This window comes from Talpa europaea (genome assembly GCF_964194135.1).
Source record: "Talpa europaea genome assembly, chromosome: 4".
Taxonomy (NCBI): Eukaryota; Metazoa; Chordata; class Mammalia; order Eulipotyphla; family Talpidae; genus Talpa; species Talpa europaea.
This window is the reverse complement of record NC_140070.1, coordinates 1,868,254-1,883,424: the sequence shown is the minus strand read 5'-3', so window position 1 is coordinate 1,883,424 and position 15,171 is coordinate 1,868,254.

The following is a 15,171-nucleotide window of genomic DNA, read 5'->3' as shown; positions in this document are numbered from 1 at the left end:
GGCCGCGGATCGGGAGGAGGGCGCTTGGGGGCTCTGGGTCAGAAAGAACCAACTGGGGTCTCCCCGGCCTGGTTCTTGCTCCCGTCCTCTGCTCCCCATCGCCCCTTCCCTGCTCGCGCCTCCCCTGGGGGTGCCCCTGGAACTGGGCATAGCCTCGGCACAGCGGCACCGGGCACCTGGGCACAGCAGCACCTGGGCAAAGCTGGGGAGATAGAGGGCAGCGGCCGCTGGATGTGTGAGCACGTGAGTGTGCACGTGTGCTGGCCCATGGGCGTGTTTGCACACACGTGTGCATTGTTTTACATGCATCTCTGTGTTGCCCACACATGTGTTGTGCACGTGTGTATGCATGTTTGTGTGTGAGCTAATAATCAAGCGGGTCTCCTCGAAGCCTCCATGTTCCCTCCCTCGCTGTGCTCAGCTGCTTCTCAAATGTCCCCTCCTCAGAGACTCCATCTCTGACAGCCCCTCAGCTCCTGCCTCCTCCTCCTTGTGCTGCTGAACTTTCCCACACGCTGGCCTGATGCTTCATCTCACGTGGGCGCTCACGCAACACATGCACGCAGGTTACGTGCCCACAGCCTGTCTCTCCCACTGGATGCTTCTCTTCTGGGGAATTAAACGTTCCAGGAGGTGAGGCCCGGGCTGGCCCGGAACCCCCTGTGCTGGATAGTGGGTCGGGAATTTGCTCGCTTTGCTCACCTGCACAAACAGGGAGAGGGACCCCCCCAGAGATGCAGCCTGTGTTATATACCCCCCACTGCTGCACCCTGAGGCCGGGAGGCCAAGCTCCACCGCCCAGGATCACCGCCCCAGGACACAGCATCTTCCAGGCCCATCTCCGCAGGGCAAACTCTGACTGGGCCCCGTGATGGGGTGGGGGCGGTGCTGGGCCCAGGCAGGTCGCAGACACAAGCTCGGCCACACCCGGAAGACGGGGGTTCCTGAGATGGAGGCATCTGAGAGGGACAAACTTCCCCAGGGATGGAGACGAGAAGCCTGGTGTGGGCTGTTTGCCGCTCAGCTGCTGCCGGTTTCCTGGGGCGTTTCGGCCGGGTCCGGCTTATCTGCGGGGCTGGTTGTCCTGGGCCTGAAGCAGAACTAGACGGCCCGGCTCCGAGGCTCTTATCTCCCCGAGGTGGGGCCTGGCCCTGCGCCTTTGGGCTGGCCTGGGCAGGACGCTCTGTCCTGCGAGCCCCACCCCCACGCGGGTGTAGTCACGTATGCGAGTGACCACAGGGAAGAGACCCGGGGTCCACCGTGACCAGCCTCTGCGATGAGATCGAGGGACGGGCAGCCGAGGTGGACGCGGACGGTTCCCAGCTGGCACTCCCAGCACAAGGCCCAGCCAGGTGACCCCTTGGGAAACAGGTTAAAAAGGAACTTATCTTCCAGCCCAGAGCTGCCTCCTTACAGGGTCCCTGGCAGCTCCTCCCCCAAAGGTGCCACAGACACCTCCACAAGGAGAGACTCCACACCAGCGCGTTCCCCCAGATGCCAAGTGTCCCTGGGAGTGCAAAATGGATCCCCTCCTGAAACCGTCTCTTCCATCCAATAAAGTTAAAGATATTGCGGGGGGCGGGTGCCGGGGCGGGGGGGGGGGGCTCTGAACACTGATTTACAAGTGCCTGTTAAGTAGGAGGTGCACGGTATCAAGCCAAGCTGCAGCTATATTCCCTGAGAACCAGAGCACCCCAGGAGGGGTCAAAGGGCAGGGACTCCAACACCCTGAACTCGGCCTCAAGAAGAACCAGACTGGCCGATAAAAACAGGTTAATTTCTGGGAAGCCCCCCCGCAGAGGGACGCAGACACCAGGTTAGAAGTGCGCAATGGAGTCGGGGCCCCGCGGTACCAGGCGCCCAGGCAGAGAGGGCGAAAGCCAGCCCCGGGGCGGCCCCGGCGGCTTCCTCTGGAAGCAGATGCAGGGCAGAGCCAGAGCCGGGCCACGCTGCCTGCCCCGGAGCCGGCCCGGACGGCGGGATGTGGCGGGTCCGTGTGCTCCGGGCCGGCGCGGTTCTGGGTCCGGCATCAGGCGCCGCCTGTCTGGGTGGCCACGCAGGTCAGGGGGGCGGGGAGTCCCCTGACACAGCGACGGAGCTGTGGACACGGCCGCCGGGGCCCACCCTTCCGTCGGTCCCTTCCCAGGCCGGCGTGAGGGGCCCAGCCCACCCTGGACGGAGCCCCGTCTGTGCACCTCGGGGCTGGCTCAGCTGAGGTGGGTCGGCGGGCGGGAGGCACGTGTGCTGGGATGCGGGCAGCTCTGGGGCCGGGGAGGGGCCGCCCACCGGGCCGGCCCTGCGCTCTGTGTCCTTCACTCATGCTGGGTGAAGAGTGGGCGGCTTGAGTGCGTGTGTGGGGGAAGGCGGCCAAGCTGAGGGGCAGCCACTTGTGGCTCCCAGCTCACGACCTTCCGCAGGACTCCGAGGGGACAGGCGGGGCTGCAGGGGGTGAGCAGGTGGCCCAGGGGTTAGGCCGTGGAAAGACCACTGACGCATCGCTGTCCACGTGTCCAAGCCCACGGAGGGGACCCGAGAGTGACCCGAATGCCAGGTGGGCTCTGGGTGGTGAGGACCGGGCAGGACGGGCTCCTCGGGGTCACACATGCAGCCCCCAAGTTGTTGGTAGCGGGGGATTGGGGGCAGGACAGGGAACCCTGTCAACCCAAACTCGCCTGAAATGCACACATCTTAAAAGGCTTGAGAGACACAGTGATCCTGAAGCACAGGCGAGAAGCTGGGAAGTGGCCCCAGGGAGAAAGGCAGCCGCAGAAGGACAGTGAGGAAGTGGCAGGATGGACGGACCTCCCCCCACCGGTCAGCACCCCCAACCCCAAGAGACAGACCTGTGGGCTCCTGGCAGGGGAGGGGCCGGCCCCCATGGGTCTGGCAGGCTCCCAGCTCACTGTCCCTCTGGGAGCACCAAAAGGGCACCCCCCAGGGTGACTTATTAGCATCTCGGTGCCATCACAGCCGCCCCTGAGATCCTCTGCATGATTGTGCAACGTGAGCCTATAAAAGCCACCACAGCTGGCCAGGAAGCTGCACTCAGCTGCACTCGGCCCCAGCACCCGCCAGCATGAGGACCCTCTGCTGCCTGCTGCTGGCCTCCTGCCTGCTCCTCTGCCACCCGGGCCCAGGTGAGTGAGCGGCTGGACACGGCCCCTGCCCAGGCCGGGCACTCGGGCCTCCGGGGATCTGAGGTCCAGCAGCAGGAACACACTCCCCTGTGTTCCTCTGTTAGTGTGTTCCTCTGTGCTGTGTGTTCCTCTGTTCCTCTTCCACGCGCGTGAGTGTGCGTGTGTGTGCACGCATGTGTGTGCACGCGTGGGGAAGCGGAGCCAGACCTCTGCCGGCTGTGCATTCCCACTCTGAGTCCAAGTCTTAGTGGGAAGCGCCGCCTTGGCGTGGAGTGTGCATGAGCAAGAGCGTGTCCAGGCACAGAAGGTGAAAGTGTTCCTGAGGCCGTGTGGGTCGAGCAACCGCTGAGCAGGCACGAGTGGCTGAGCTCACGCCCTGGGAGGCCACCCTGCCTCCGAGCCCACGGGACTCCTGGGGCACAGAGCCCGGGCACAGGGTGCTGGGAGACCGGGCACTTCAGGAACCGCTGCTGGGGCTTGGCCAGGAGGCTCGCCCTCCAAGCTGGCCGCACCCATGCGCTCGGGGCTGGGCCAGGAGGCCTGAGCAAGGGGCGCCTCTGGCAACTGCCTCTGTCAGGCAGGGCCCGCGGGGAGGGCCATGGGGAAGGGCAGTCTGACAGCGGCTCTAGCATTGGCCGAGGCTCCCCTGCGCAGGGTGGGAGGGGGAAGGAGCAATGTCTTCAGGCGCAGGCAGTCGCCCTCCCTCTGCTGACGCTCAGGCCCACTGAGGCTTGTCTTCTGTCCCGTGGCCTTGGTCAGTGTGTGCTGGCTGTGCTGGCCCTGCCCCGGGACGCCCACTCCTGCTCGCGGGCCCGCTGGTGGCCGTGATGCCCAGACCCTCCTCGGTGTCCAGTCCAGGCGGGGGGCTGGGACGGCGTCCAGATGGCACTGCTCAGCCCAGGCACACACACCCCAGCCCCTCGTGGTGTGGGGGTCTGTTCACGCCATTGCTGGAAGAGCCCTTGAGCTGGCCCAGCCCAGCCTGGGACTTCCCAGGGGGAAACCGAGGCCCACGGCTCCAAGGGAAGGGCGTGCGATTAGTGGGGGGCCCACCCCTTGTTACAGACGTGTCTCAGCGGTGAAGCTCGGGGAGATGGACCCCGAATGCCCAGCCAGGAACAGGCTCAATCCCAGCCCTGCCCCAGAGCCCACGTCCTCGGCACACACTCCCCAGAGACTCGGCTCTGCCAGCAGGCACCGCATTCATCTGGAGGATGATCTGACAGGACCTGGATGAAACATTTCATGACCTTAACAAGTGACCTTGCTGCTCCCCCCACAGCAGCCTGAGCATCTCCGGACCTCACCTGTGAGCGGGAGGGGGTGGGGGCACCCGGCTGTCTGGGAGGCTGGTATTTATTTTGTGGGAGTGGCTCCGATATTGATTTCATCTCCAAAAGCTTAGAAAGATTCTGGGAATGAGGTCCAGCCCTCCCAGCCGCCACTGGGCTCCGGCGCCAGCTCCCTCCCAGGGTCCAGCGCTGCAGCTCGGGCTCGGGCAGCCTCCCGGGCCCCTGCGGCCACCCCTGGCCAGCACCCGGCCTGTTTGCGGTGGGGAGCGCCTTGGCCGACCTGCCGAGTCCCGAGGGCTCCGATAAGCGCGTTCCTCCCCCATGCAGACAAGTCCCCCCACGTCTCCCGTGGGTGCGGGGCCCACACCTGTGTCTGTGTTGGGCCTACACACATCTCACACCTGCCCGACCCGTGGGCCCGTCCTGCCCCAGCACCCCTGGGAGCCTGTCCTGCTGCTCAGTCCTGGGGAGTGAGGGGCACACGCCTGTGTCCCCAAAAGGCCACCCCAGTGCCACGTCCTTGCTCTCACCTGCTTCGGTGTTCTCTGTTCTCCAGTCCCCTGGATCAGGGGCGCCGGCACCCCGAAAGAGACGCTGGCTTGCACTTCTCAGGCACACTGGGTGGAAGCAAGACAGGAGCGCGCAAGGCTCGGGAAGTGGGGGCCACTCTGGGGCTCCTGTGCCGGGGAGCTCGCCGTCCAGGCCACGGTGGTGGAGTGCGGGATCGCCTGGGCCCCGGGCACCTTGGTCACGTGACACGAGGGCATCACTTGACAACCTTGGCCAAGCAGCTCCCCGACACCAGGGTCAGGCTGCCCACCCGGCCGCTCTTAGGAGCCTCGTGCGGGCCTCCAGCCCCCAAGTCCCTCCCGGCCCCGCCCGCGCCCTCACCTCACTGACCCGAGGACGCTGACCGCCCGCCCGGCCTCAGGGGCGAGCAAGCCCCTCCACACGAAGGGACCGCCGGCAGCGGCAGCTCTTCTCAATCGACTAAGGAAGCTCCTTCCAGGTCCTTCTCTGCTGGGTTTGTCTCCCGAATCGCGTGATCTTTCTAATCTGCGGGCAGCGCCCTGTGCCTCTCTCCCGTATTATCACCCGGCATGGCTGGCCTCAAAGGCTCCGGGAGGCCTGTGCTCCTGAGCAGGCGGGAGCTGGCCGCTCCGCCCCTGTGCATCAGGGCCCCCGCTGGGCTCGGGGCCGCCCCCTCCCCGGCACCGCTGGCCCCGGACCCTGGCTGAGGCGGCGCTGGCACCACAGCGAGACGGCGGCTGTGCCCCCTCGTGCTCCGCTGAGAAGGTGGTGCTCAGACGCCGTCTCTCCCCTGCCTTTGCCCCAGCTCGGGGTGACGCCGTCTTGGCCTGGAGTGTGACTTATGGGCTTGGAGAGTTCTGGACCCCTCTGGCTCTGCCCATGCGCACGCGCTTGTTTTCGTCCAGGAGTTCATCTCAACTCAGCTCTCCAGTCTCCCACGTGAATATTCTGTTTCCCACGTGAGTGCAGGGAGGGAAATATGAATATGTTTTTTTCCATTTCCACCAAATAGTAGAGGTTTTAAATTCATGATAACCTTAATCTTTCATAGCCGCGGACGGGCTGAGCTTTCATTCCCGTCTCCGCCCAAATCCTAACCAGGTAACTCTTCACTGTCAGCTCTGACACCAGCCACGGGTGTGGGGTGTGTGTCAGGGATGTGTGTGTGGTGTGTGTGTGTGTGTGGTGTGTGTGGTGCATGTGTTTGTGGTGTGTGTGTGGGAAATGGGTGAGAGGGCTGTAGCGTGGGTCGTGGGAGAAGGAGCTCCAACCTGGCCTGTGCCACCAGGTGCCTCCACCACCCAGGGTTGCCGCTCAACAGGGGCAAAGCGCCTGCCCAGGGCCGTCCCGGTGTCCTGGGGTCTGTCCGGGTGTCCCGGCCGTTGTTGGGGCTGCGGCCCTGAGTCTGACCTTCTCTCCCCTTCCTACAGGTATGGGGGACCTATTCCAGAAATCTGACCAGTACATATGCGTCAAGAATGGCGGCATCTGCCGCTACTACACCTGCCCGCCCCAAACCAAGGCCTTGGGTAGCTGCTACAATTCGAAGGCCATGTGCTGCAAGAGAGACCCATACCTGGATCGCCCGATCTGGACTAAAAGAGGCTAGCGCAGCGCGAGTGCAGGCCACACTTGTCAGCCTTGTTTTAATAAAAGAACACTGGTTTGGAAGCATAGCTCCTTCAGACCAAAGTGAATTTGGGGGCAGCTTTTGGGAGAGGACAGCAGTGCGGGCCGGCGAGGGAGACGGCCAGGCCGGGCCCAGGACAGCCCCGGCACGACTGCAGCCAGCAGATAAGCGCTCGGCGGCCTCCGGGCTACCCCAGCGCTGCCTCCTGGGGGACGCTCGGCCGGGCCTGGCCCGTCTGGGCTGGAGCCATATTGAGGGCACAACAGCCCTGGACCCGTCAGCCACAGATGGGCCCCAGGCCAGACAGCTGCCCCCCTGATAGGGGCCCACTGGAGCCGAAAGTCCTACCCCCCCAAAGCAGCCCCAATCCCACCAGGGCGGCTGCGCCGTTCAGAGGGCTGGGGTCTCTCACAGGAGGCCGGGCGCTTCTTTGACACAAGTGACACCAGTGCCCCGGGCAGGGCACGTGCTGAGGCCCGTCCACTCGAGCTAGTGTCCTCTGGGAAGGACACCCTAGCCCACAGCCCAAGCCCGCCGAAGGGCTCCCCGCTGGCATCACCTGTGGATCTCACAGGGGACAACCCCGCCAGGGACTGCCTGTCCCGTGTCACACTGGGCCGGGCATTTACTGCTCCCCACCCCACCCCCACCCCGGGCCCACTCCTGGCTCTCCCCGCAAGGACACCTGCGTGCAGGGGTGGAGGTGACGACCTCTCGCTCCCCAGTGCTTCCTCCACTCCCCCCCAGCGGGCCCCAAGCCTCTGACCACAACCCCCGGCCCTGCCCCACCGCCCTGACTTCGCACGGCGCCCACCCCTCCCACACCCTCCACCTCCACAGCCCACTGGACAGCAGCGTCCTCGACTCCCTTCATAACAACTGCACCATGGCCTGCGGCCACCCCACCGCCATCTCGGACATGCTGCCTTGGCCAGTGTCACAGACGCGGCACTTAGCTCTGGCTGGGCCACAGCCCCCGAGGTCACCCCGCTCACATGCTCATGACATACAGTCTCTGCCTGTGTGGGGCAGCGCACCCCTGCTCCCTGCAGGCTGCCCCTCCCTGGGCCCCAGAGTTTCCTTAATGTGACGTCAAATGCACGTATTGTGTATGTCTAGTTTTATGTAGATGGTGTTTGGCATCGTTTTTAAAATAAAGGGCTTTCTGGGGCCTCCCCTGTGGCGCAGGCGGTGGAGCGCAGCACTGTGAAGCTGCTGCAGCCTCGGCAGCATGGGCTCAATCCCTGCTGGCCAACCCCACCTTCTCCAGGCAGCCCCGCCTCCCCGTTCCCTTGGAGACCACAGTGAGCCTCCCTGTGCTCCTGTCCCTTACCTCCCAGACCACCCTGTGGCCTGCAGCGTGCGGTTGTGCCCAGCGCCCGCGCCCGGGAGTATAATAAACTGTCCCCGAGCCTCTCCTGGCCTCGTCCTGGGGCCCCACCTCTGAGCAGCTCATAAAAGAGCACAACACAGAGGTCACTCTATCCAAAAGCGTCTTCAAAGAAATGTGCACAATGTTTGACCCACTATCTGGGCGCCTCCGCCGGCCAAGGGGCACATGAAATGAACTAGCACGTGAATTTAATGGCATCTTGGAGGCGCCGTTCTGGTAGCCGGCCTCCCACATTTTGCCTGGTCAGCATCACCTGCCAAGGCCAGAGTTCCCAGGGGGTTTACATGCTAAGACAAGCTCGTCAGGGAAACAGCTCTCCCGAGAGCGGCGTAGCAAGCACACCCCACACCTCCACCCACCGGGACACAACTTGGGGCTCCACCCTGAAGTGTGACATACAGCCAAGGTGAGCAGAAGTGCGAGGTCCATGTCCGCATGGGAAGAGCCCCATGAACCAAATGCAGCGGCCTCTGAGAAAGGACAGTTGGTGTGCGAGCAGCAGCGCGAACTCATCAAGGTTACCACAGTCATCAAAGAAAGGAAAGATGATAACGCATTTATAAGATGATAGCAAAGCATTCTGGGGCGGGATCGGGGATGCAAGGAAGACACCAGCTCTTGAAGAATGCGGACAAAATTAATTGGAGGGGTTCAATGCAATCCTTAAAATGCAGAGAGATGCTGGGATGCTTGTAAGCAACACTCTCACCCTAGGGGGAGCCAACAGAGGTGCTGGCACTGGGGCTTCTTTTTTTTTTTTTTGTGAATATCCAGAAGTAGGATTATTAACTAGTATGGTAGTTCTACTCTTAATTTTTTCGAGGAATAGCCATACTGTTTTCCAGCACGGCTGCACCAATTTACATTCCCACCAACAGCATACAAGGCTTCCTTTTCATCCTTCATATATATATATATATATGTATATATATATATGTATATGTATATGTATATTTACTTTTTGGTAATAGTCTTATCAAGGGTAAAATTTTTTTTTAAGATTTATTTATTTATTTATTTATTTTAAATAATAAATTTTATTTTTATATTCCCCATACAATTGCAACCCCCCCATTCTGACCGCAATCCCTCCCCTCCCGCCCCCCACCCCCCAAAAAGTGTCTCTGGTTCATAGTTTTTTGTTGATTTTGATTTTCACTTTCTTATAGTTATTCATTTTCCTGGCACTGGGGCTTCTTAAGCCCCCAGGGAGTTGTGGGATTTTAATCATCCTTTCTGCTGCTGTGGGAGGAGACGGGTTGACTTGTGCACGCTGCACCCCCCTCGCTCTCCTGAGGTGAGTCCTGTCATGTGTTGTCAGCTTTGATGTGCCGGGGTTTAGTTGCGGACTTCTGCATCCACGGTCATCACGGACCTCAGTCCCTGGTCTTATCTGCATGCAGGCTCTTCTTCTCTGGCTTGGGGACAAGCAACGTGGGGCTCATACAATGTGTGTGGGAGTTTCCCCCCTTTCCTGAGAACCAGTGTGTGAGAGAAGGAAGAGAAGGGCCTCCCTGGGGGCGCAAGGGGTTAAGACGTAAACTATGAAGCTGTCCGCGGTCACTGCAGCACGAGTTCGATCCCCGACCGGGGAGCTACACACACGGTGCAGCAGACCTCTCCTGTCTCCCGCTACTTCCCTCAGCAGTGTGTATTTCAATCAGTCGGCCTGTGCTGCTCGCCACTCTGTCTCTGGTGAATCCTCTCAACCCCCCACACCTCTGTCCTGTACCCCAGCTCTGGTATGCAATAAATCTATAAAAAATAAAAATTAAAAAAGAACAAAGGGAATGCACGGAGACCTTTGAGGAAGGCCGCACCTGGAGGGGCCGTGAGGGTCTCCGGGGTGGGTGCACGTGTCCAAATTCCTCCACACGCCTGCCCGACCAGCGCACACTCCATGTCCTCCCACCTCAGCAGAGCTTCCCACAGGCTTTAAGCCGCTGGGGGGCAGTGCTGGCCCCGACCAGCAGGGGGCGCAGCTGCTGAGAACGGGGAGCCGCAGGGGCCATGGGTCCTGCTCCAAGAAGTGCACGTTGACTTAAAAAGTGTCAAGTGCAAAGTGTGAGCTTTGTGAACAGTCCCGTGTCAGGTCTAGAAAGTAAAGCTGGGAGAATAAATCAGCCAGGGGAGCAGGGAGTCCAGCGCACCCCAACTGGACCTCTTTCCTCACCCGAGCCCCAGCCAGCCTCCCTGCTCTGCAAATCCGGCTCCACTCTGCGCCTGGCAGGACGCCCTCGCCCAGCAGCTGTGGCTCAAGGCAAGTGGGGGCCGGCCCTGCAGGTGAGGACCCTCAGAGTCCCTTCTCAGTGTACCTGGGTGTGAGCAGGTGTCTGGGGGGGACTCGGGCAGCTCCCCCGCACAGGGACAGTCTGAGAGCGGAGGGAGGAGAAAGTGGCATGCTGTCTCGACGTGTCGCCCAGATGCTGCCAAGGTGCCAGCCTCGGGAGGCCCGGGACAGCCTGCCTGAGGCAGGCAGAGTCCATGAGGCACGGGCTGCGGGGATGAGCAGCCAGCCTTATGCCAAGGTGCCCAGAGTCTCCTGGGCCTGGTTCACCTGCATAAACACAGGTGCATGGCCGTGCCCAGGTGGGAGCTGCACTGCGCCCTCTCCAAGCCCCATGTCCTCTCCCAGCGGATGCTTTAGTGCCATGGGCCAGCCCTGGGCAGGGAGCACCCGAGAAAGCCTAGCAGGGCAGGAAGAGGTGCTGCAGCTGATGATGTCACCCCAGGAGGTGTCAACAGAGGGGGGCTGTCTCCTCAGGGGGTGTCAGCTGGGGGGGGATGGTGTCAGCACAGGGGGGTGTCAGCACAGGGGGGTGTCAACTCAGTGGGTGTGGCTGGAAGGCACAGAGTTGGGGACAGAGCAGGGAACTGAGGGGAGGCTCAGGCAGCAGAAACTCAAAGGAATTCCAGAGCCTGGAGGGGGCGTGTCCCAGGACATAAAATCTAGGATTGGGCTCCCCCAGCCTGCAGTCAGCAGCTCCCTCACCTCCAAAGCCCTTCCTAGGGTCTCCCCTCCCTGAGCAGGAGCCTGCCCCCCTCCTGTCTGCGGAGCCCCACCCAAGGTCCAAGGTGGGAGGTGCGGCCCCGAGGCTGGGTGACCTCGACTCACACTGTTTTCCTCCACAGGACCAGACAGGCCAGGACACGATGTGGACAGAGGAGAGGGGACTGCAGACGACATGCAGAAATTCTCCACCGTCCCGTGATCCTGCTCCCCATCGCACCTTCCCTGCCCGCGCCTCCCCTGGGGGTGCCCCTGGAACTGGGCACAGCCTCGGCACAGCGGCACCGGGCACCTGGGCACAGCGGCACCTGGAAAAGCTGGGGAGATAGAGGGCAGCGGCCGCGGGATGTGTGTGCACGTGAGTGTGCATGTGTGCTGGCCCATGCGCGTGTTTGCACACACGCGTGCATTGTTTTACACGCATCTCTGTGTTGCCCGCACGTGTGTTGTGCACCTGTGTGTGCATGTGTGTGTGTGCACACGTGTGAGCTAATAATCAAGCGGGTCTCCTCGAAGCCTCCATGTTCCCTCCCTCGCTGTGCTCAGCTGCTTCTCAAATGTCCCCTCCTCAGAGACTCCATCTCTGACAGCCCCTCAGCTCCTGCCTCCTCCTCCTTGTGCTGCTGAACTTTCCCACACGCTGGCCTGATGCTTCATCTCAAGTGGGCGCACACACACACACGCACACACACATGCACACACATGCACACACATGCACACGCATGCACACACAGGTTACGTGCCCACAGCCCGTCTCTCCCACTGGATGCTTCTCCTCTGGGTAAATAAACGTCCCAGGAGGTGAGGCCCAGGCTGGCCCGGAACCCCCTGTGCTGGATCAGAACAGCGACGGGCCCCTAGTGGGTCGGGAATTTGCTCACTTGCACAAACAGGAGAGGGACCCCCCCCAGAGGTGCAGCCCGGGGTACAGACCCCCCACTGCTGCACCCTGAGGCCGGGAGGCCACGCTCCGCGCCCAGGATCAGGGCCCCAGGTCACAGCATCTTCCAGGCCCGACTCCATAGGGCCAACTCTGACTGGGCCCCGTGACGGGGTAGGGTAGGGGCAGGGCCCAGGCAGGTCGCAGACACAAGCTCGGCCACACCTAGAAACTGGGGGTTTGACAGATGGAGGCATCCAAGAGGGACAAACTTCCCCAGGGGCAGAGACGAGAAGCCTGGTGTGGGCTGTTTGCTGCTCAACGGCTTCCGGTATCCAGAGGTGTTTTCCTGGGGCGTTTCGGCCGGGTCCGGCCTATCTGCGGGGTTGGTTGTCCTGGGCCCGAAGCAGAACTAGATGGCCCGGCTCCGAGGTCCTTATCTCCCCGAGGTGGGGCCTGTCCCCGCCCTGCCCCTGCGGGCTGGCCTGGGCAGGATGCTCTGTCCTGCGAGCCCCACCCCCACGCGGGTGTAGTCACGTCTGTGAGTGACCACAGGGAGGAGAACCGGGGTCCACTGTGACCAGCCTCTGCGATGAGATCGAGGGACGGGCAGCCGAGGTGGACGCGGACGGTGCCCAGCAGGCTCTACCAGTGCGAGGCCTGGCGGGGCCAGGTGACCCCGTGGGAAACAGGTTAATAAGTGACTTATCTTCCCTCCCAGAGCTGCCTCCCTACAGGGTCCCTGGCAGCTCCTCCCCCTTAGGTGCCACAGACACCTCCACACCTAGAGACTCCACAGCAGCGCGTCCCCCCAACTGCCAAGCGTCCCTGGGGTGCAAAATGGACCCCCCCTGAAACCGTCTCTTCCATCCAATAAAGTTAAAGATATTGCGGAGGGGGTGCAGGGGGGGGGGCTCTGAACTCTGATTTACAAGTGCCTGTTAAGTAGCAGGTGCACGGTAGCAACCCAAGCTGCAGCCAAATTCCCTGAGAACCAGCACACCCCAGGCGGGGTCAAAGGGCAGGGACTCCATCCACTACCCCCACAGCAGTGGACACCTACGCCTGCCCACCCTGGGGAAGAGAAGAGGGGCAGCTGGCCCAAGGTCAGGGGCCCGGCCTGCTCTCCCCGCCCACCGCCCTCCCCCAGCCCGGGCTGTGCGCTGGCTTCCGCGCAGGGCGAGGTGGCCAGGCCCGACAAGGACTTCGGGTGAGGGCAGGTGCAGGCCGCCCTCCCCTGCAGGCTCTGCGGGAGCCGCCCCTCCCCAAGGGCCACGCGGAGCAGTCACGGTGCCTGTTTGGTCACAACTGATAGAGCCGCTCATGTAAGCATCGACGTCAGTCTGCTCACCACCCGCCCCGGCCCCTCCATGGCCTGAGACACCCCACGGGGCGAGACGCTGTGACCTGGACACACTCAGGGCCACGAACCAGCACTACCTCAGCAGCATGGTGAGTGCCGGCACTTTCAAGACCAGAGTGGAAGCTGCTCCGAGTCACCAGGGCCCGACTCGGCGTGGGCTTCGCAGCCAGGCAGGCTGAGGGTTCAGACCGTCCCCCAGCGGCCCCGGGCGCCTCTCAGCCCCCCCACAGGGGTGCCTGCCCGGTGCGGCCAGGCGGGTGGCGGAGCCAGGAGTGGACACTCACACACCTTGCCCGGGCACATGGCGCTGAACACTCAGAAGGTGGAAGCCACCGAGCGCCTGCAAAAACCCTGGGATGGGCCAGGGAGCTGCCTCAAGAGGACCGTGCAGGCCCCCCACAGGACGACACCGCAGAAACCCACCGTGCGCCGTCAGGCTCGCGGGGTGGAGCGCAGAGTGGGGTCCGCAGTCACCAGGGACATTTTCTGATGGGAATCTGCTTGCAAGACCCAGAGCTTAACCTGGTTGCGACTAGATTCCTGCTCTCGTCCCGGCTCTAAGGCAGTGCCAGGAGCTGCAGGCAGGGTCTGAGGTGGACACGCAGCCGCCCGGGCCTGTCGTGAATCCCCCTCCCTCGCGCCCCGGGGGTGAGCAGACCAGTAGGCGGCGGCTCCATGCAGGGCGGCTGCTGCTCGGCCTTTCCTAGGAGGGGCTTCTGGTGCCTGGACAACGTGGGTGGACTTGAGGACACGATGCCGCAGGAATAAGCCGGTCCCAAGAGCACCTGCGCCCGCGCCCTGCTGCGGGAGGAGCCGGGAGGAGCCGGGATCAGAGCCGGAGACAGAGCAGAACGGTGGGCGCCGGGGCTGGGCAGGAGGAAGTGGGGCTGGTGTTAAGGGGGTCAGGGTTTCCCTTAGGGACGATGCGGAGGACCTGGAGGGGGTGGTGCCCCGGCTGCCCAGCACGTGGACGAAACCGACACCCCGAACTCTGCCTCTAGGAAGAGCCAGACTGGCCGATAAAAACAGGTTAATTTGGGGGAAGCCCCCCCGCAGAGGGACGCGGACACCAGGCTGCAAGCGCGCAATGGAGTCGGGACCCTGCGGTACCCAGGCGCCCAGGCAGAGAGGGCGAAAGCCAGCCCCGGGGCGGCCCCGGCAGCTTCCTCTGGAAGCAGATGCAGGGCAGAGCCAGAGCCGGGCCACGCTGCCTGCCCCGAGCCGGCCCTGACAGCGGGATGTGGCGGGTCCGTGTGCTCCGGGCCAGCGCGGTTCTGGGTTCGGCATCAGGCGCCGCCTGTCTGGGTGGCCACTCAGGTCAGGGGGGCAGGACTCCGCCACCAACCGCAGCGACAGGAGCTGTGGACACGGCCGCCGGGGCCCGCCCTTAGGTCGGGCCCTTCCTAGGCTGGCGTGAGGAGCCCAGCCCAACCTGGACGGAGCCCCGTCTGTGCACCTCAGCTGAGGTGGGTCGGCGGGCGGGATGCACGTGTGCCGGGCACTGGCGAGGCCGTGGCGGGGGGAGCCTCATTCATGCTGGGTGCAGAGCGGGTGGCACCAGTATGTGTGTGGGGGAGGCCGCCAAGCTGAGGGGCAGCCCCTCGTGGCTCCCAGCTCAGGACCTTCCACAGGACTCCGTGGTGTCGGGTGGGGTTTCTGGGCAGGGCTCCGAGGGGACAGGCGGGGCTGCAGGGGGTGATGAGCAGGTGGCCCAGGGGTTAGGCCGTGGAAAGACCACAGACGCATCGCTGTCCACATGTCCAAGTCCACCGAGGGGACCCGAGAGTTACACGAATGCCAGGTGGGCTCTGGGTGACGAGGACTGGGCAGGACGGGCTCTTCGGGGGTCACACGTGCAGCCCCCAAGTTGTTTTTAGCGGGGGGTTGGGGGGGGCAGGGGACCTTGTGAACCTAAACTCGCCTGAAATGCACACA